At 49.6% G+C, this 5,185-nt stretch overlaps 1 non-coding gene across 1 annotated transcript; it reads right to left on the bottom strand.

Annotated features, from left to right (window-relative positions):
* Window positions 1-4,358: 4,358 nt before the first annotated feature.
* Window positions 4,359-4,431, bottom strand: TRNAS-UGA (transfer RNA serine (anticodon UGA)). Its single transcript has one exon. It is a non-coding gene; the product is annotated as a tRNA-Ser (tRNA).
* Between the last annotated feature and the right edge of the window lie 754 nt (window positions 4,432-5,185).

The raw sequence follows: 5,185 nt of genomic DNA on the forward strand, positions 1-5,185 counted from the left end.
GAGTCGCTGATGGGGGAACTGCCGCTGTGCTGGGAATGTGTGCCACTCGTGTCCGCGTCGCTCGTCGCCACACATCTGTATTGTTTTATGTACTTGACCATTGCCCTCACGATGTGATCCTTGGCCTTGACTTTTATCAGCCAACTCATATATAATTGACTGCTCGGCTGGTGTAGTCAAACCTAATTTCCCTGGTGTAACCGACTTTACCAACACCGTACCACTCCAGCTCTGTTGCGCCGACTTTGTTCGTGTGTCTCTGCAGGCACTGACCTGTATCACTGATGTGCCTAACCCCTGTGTACCGGATGGCGAGTATGTCGTCACTCTCTGTGGCGGTGCCTTACTTTCGCATGGCATATCGTTTCCTTATGACCTTGACTGCCAACCTTTGGGACAAACCTCCCTGGTTCAGCATCGAATGCATACCGGCGATGCACCACGTATTCATAAACGGCCACATCGCGTGTCACGCGCTGAGCGCCGAGTAATACAACAGGAGGTTGATAAGATGCTTACGAAAGGCATTAATGAACCATCGTCGAGCCCGTGGGCTTTTCCTGTTGTCTTGGTAAAAAAGAAAGACACCACCTGACGATTCTGCATGAATTTCCACCACATAATTATTATAATAAAGAAGGATGCCTATCCACTGCCACGCATAGACGACGCATTGAAGTGCCGACACAGTACGACGTATTTTTCAGCGAAAGACCTGCGCTCCGGTTACTGGCAGATTGCCTCCGATGACATGGACCGTGGGAAGACCGCATTAGTTACGCCAGATGGCCTTTATCAGTTTCGAGTCATGTCATTCGGCTTGTGGAACGCTCCAGCCACGTCCAAGCGTATGATGGACCCGCTCTTGGACAGCTTTAAGTAGTCTATATGCCTTTGTTACCTCGACGACATCAACGTGTTCTCGCCGGCCTTCGCGACACACCTGGAACACCTTTCGTCTATTCTTTCCGTCTTCCGTGCTCCTGGGCTACAACTAAATTCTTTGAAGTGCCCCTTTGGTCGCCGCCAAATTACTATTCTCAGTCATCTCGTTGACTCATCTTGCGTCCGCCCCGATCCGCAAAAGTTCGTGCTGTTCTAGATTTTCCTGCGCCTACTTGTGCTAAAGACGTTCGCAGCTTTGTAGGCTCATGCTCTTATTTCCGTCGATTTTTCAGAAAGTTTTCGTACATTGCTCGGCCTCTGACTGAACTTCTGAAGAAAAGCACCCCCCTTTCATTGGGTTCTGACCAGGGTGCTGCCTTCCAACATCTTATTACCCTGCTCACTGCTCCGCCAACTCTTGCTAATTTCGACCCATCTGCCCCATCATAGGTTCGCACAGGTGCTAGTAGCTACGGAATTGGTGCGGTTTTATCTCAGTTTCAACGTGGGCGTGAAAAAGTTATTGCGTATGCAAGTTACCTGCTTTCAAGCGCTGAGCGCGATTGCTCGATTACAGAGCGCGAGTGCCTCGCACTGGTATGGGCAGTGAGCAACTTGCGGCCGTATTTATACGGTCGAACTTTCACTGCTACCACGGACCCTCACGCTGTCAGTTGGCTCTTGACATTTAAGGATTCAACGGGTCGCCTCGGTCTCTGGGCACTATGTCTTAAATATTTCACCCGCACAGTGCTGTTCCAGTCCAGTAGGCTACACCAGGATGCCGATTGTTTTTCTCGGCACCCTGTCGACGCTCCTGACTGCAGTGATGCAACTGCTGGAATATTCACGCTCTCCGACTTCCACCACATTGGTGAGGACCAAGCACATGATACGTCCTTGCGCGACGTCATCAGACGCCTTGGTTCTGACCAGTCAGAACCCTCGCTCAGCTTTTTCCTCGTTTTCGACGGCACCTTATACCGCCAAAATATGCGCACAGAAGGTCATGAACTGCTGACAGTCGTTCCTCCTCATCTCTGGGCAACTGTACTTGCGCAACTCCATGATATCCCTACCGCTGGCCACCTGGGAGTTTCCAGGACTTACGACCGTGTCCGCTGACGATTTCTCTGGCCTAGACTCTACCGTGCCGTGCGATGTTATCTCGCTGTTCGCGAACCATACCAACGTCGTAAGAAGCCTGCTTTGCTTCCGGCTGGAACCCTCCAGCCACTTTATATACCCACCGAACCGTTTTATCGGGTTGACCTCGCGCTGTTGGTCCTTTCCCTACCTCCAGAGCTGGCAATAAGTACATCGCCGTTGCATCATATTCTTCAACCCGCTATGCCTTCACACGAGCCATCCCGACCAGTTGTGCTACCGGCGTCGCAGAATTCCTGTTCCAACTCGTCATTTTACACCACGGAGCTTCTCGCCAGCTTCTCACGGACAGGGAACGTTACTTTTTTTCTCGGCTAATTGCGATCTACTTCACTCTTGTGCCACGAAACACAAGCTCACAACAGCCTACCAGCCTCAAATGAACGCACTGTGAACGCCTGAATCCAACACTTACAGATATGCTCTCGATGTATGTCTCCCCAGATCATCATGACTGAGACGCCGTGCTTCCATTTGTGACGTTTGCATGCAACTCTTCTTGTCATGACAGCGCTCTCCACTCCCTCTTCTATTTTCTGTTTGGTCGTGACCCGGCATTGCCTTTCGGCACGTTCCTGCCAACTGCCCTCGAGTCCCCGTCTGAGTACGTTCGCGACGCTATAGCTACAGCCGTGCAGGCACGCCCGATTACCCACCGTCGCCTTTCTGAGTCGCAGGCAACACAGAAGCCTCTTTATGACAACCGTGATCGTGATGTCCATTTCTCTGCCGGCGTTCTCGTCTTCCTTTGGACTCCTACACGGCGTGTCGGCCTCTCGGAAAAACTGCTCTCCCGGTACACTGGCCCTTACCGCGTCGTCTGATAGCTCACTGATGTGACTTATGAAGTAGCTCCAGCCGATGCTTGCCCGTCGTCCACGTCAACTGATATCATACATGTGGGTGTTTCAAACCCTATGATACGCGCCGCCCCCAAGAATGCACCGGGTCGGTGCTTTCGCCGCCGGGGGTTATGTCGCGGTGCCACGAGATGGACAACGACGACGGTCGCGAACAAGGTGAAAGAGACCACTTAGTGGGACTAACCTAAAGTTCGGTCATGCTCGTTGTACCGGCCATATCTTCTGCAGAGTAAACACGGTCTCATTAGACCTTGTATCTCTGCCGGTTTCAATACATATATATATATATATATATATATATATATATATATATATATATATATATATATATATATATATATACGAGAAGAAAGGGGGTTGACCGAGGGACCCGATATTTGTTAGTCATATAATGAGAAGCCAACAAACACTGACACCAAGTACAACATACGGGAAATTGCATGTGCTTAATAAATGAAATAATGTTATGATAGATTAATGGAAATTAAAGTGGATGAAAAAACAACTTGCCGCAGGTGGGAACCGAACCCACAACCTTCGCATGTCGCGTGCGTTGCTCTACCAATTGAGCTACCGCGGCGGCGTTTCCCCATCCACTTTCTTGGGTATTTATGTGTACTAGTAGATCCCTGGGAGTGTTAGCCAGCGCCCCCACTCACAGACCTTGGCGGCGGACGTGGAACGTCTTTTTTTGCCGCAGGCGTCACGAGAACGTGATCTTTTCGGGTGAAGGCAACTGGTCAATAAACCCACATATGCTACCTGAAGGCATCAATGTTGCCGGATTCGAGACCCTCGTTATGTAATAAACGAGAAGAGAGGGGGTTGACCGAGGGACCCGATATTTATTAGTCATATAATGAGAAGCCAACAAACACTGACACCAAGTACAACATACGGGAAATTGCATGTGCTTAATAAATGAAATAATGTTATGATAGATTAATGGAAATTAAAGTGGATGAAAAAACAACTTGCCGCAGGTGGGAACCGAACCCACAACCTTCGCATGTCGCGTGCGATGCTCTACCAATTGAGCCACCGCGGCGACGTTTCCCCATCCGCTTTCTTGGGTATTTATGTGTACTAGTAGATCCCTGGGAGTGTTAGCCAGCGCCCCCACTCACAGACCTTGGCGGCGGACGTGGAACGTCTTTTTTTGCCGCAGGCGTCACGAGAACGTGATCTTTTCGGGTGAAGGCAACTGGTCAATAAACCCACATATGCTACCTGAAGGCATCAATGTTGCCGGATTCGAGACCCTCGTTATGTAATAAACGAGAAGAAAGGGGGTTGACCGAGGGACCCGATATTTATTAGTCATATAATGAGAAGCCAACAAACACTGACACCAAGTACAACATACGGGAAATTGCATGTGCTTAATAAATGAAATAATGTTATGATAGATTAATCGAAATTAAAGTGGATGAAAAAACAACTTGCCGCAGGTGGGAACCGAACCCACAACCTTCGCATGTCACGTGCGATGCTCTACCAATTGAGCTACCGCGGCGGCGTTTCCCCATCCACTTTCTTGGGTATTTATGTGTACTAGTAGATCCCTGGGAGTGTTAGCCAGCGCCCCCACTCACAGACCTTGGCGGCGGACGTGGAACGTCTTTTTTTGCCGCAGGCGTCAAGAGAACGTGATCTTTTCGGGTGAAGGCAACTGGTCAATAAACCCACATATGCTACCTGAAGGCATCAATGTTGCCGGATTCGAGACCCTCGTTATGTAATAAACGAGAAGAAAGGGGGTTGACCGAGGGACCCAATATTTATTAGTCATATAATGAGAAGCCAACAAACACTGACACCAAGTACAACATACGGGAAATTGCATGTGCTTAATAAATGAAATAATGTTATGATAGATTAATGGAAATTAAAGTGGATGAAAAAACAACTTGCCGCAGGTGGGAACCGAACCCAGAACCTTCGCATGTCGCGTGCGATGCTCTACCAATTGAGCTACCGTGGCGGCGTTTCCCCATCCACTTTCTTGGGTATTTGTGTGTACTAGTAGATCCCTGGGAGTGTTAGCCAGCGCCCCCACTCACAGACCTTGGCGGCGGACGTGGAACGTCTTTTTTTGCCGCAGGCGTCACGAGAACGTGATCTTTTCGGGTGAAGGCAACTGGTCAATAAACCCACATATGCTACCTGAAGGCATCAATGTTGACCACGAAGTCGCGGGATCGAATCCCAGCCACAGCGGCCGCATTTCGATGGGGGCGAAAACACCCGTGTGCTTAGATTTCGGCTCA

The sequence above is a fragment of the Dermacentor albipictus genome, unplaced genomic scaffold, assembly GCF_038994185.2.
Source record: "Dermacentor albipictus isolate Rhodes 1998 colony unplaced genomic scaffold, USDA_Dalb.pri_finalv2 scaffold_25, whole genome shotgun sequence".
NCBI classification, from domain to species: domain Eukaryota; kingdom Metazoa; phylum Arthropoda; class Arachnida; order Ixodida; family Ixodidae; genus Dermacentor; species Dermacentor albipictus.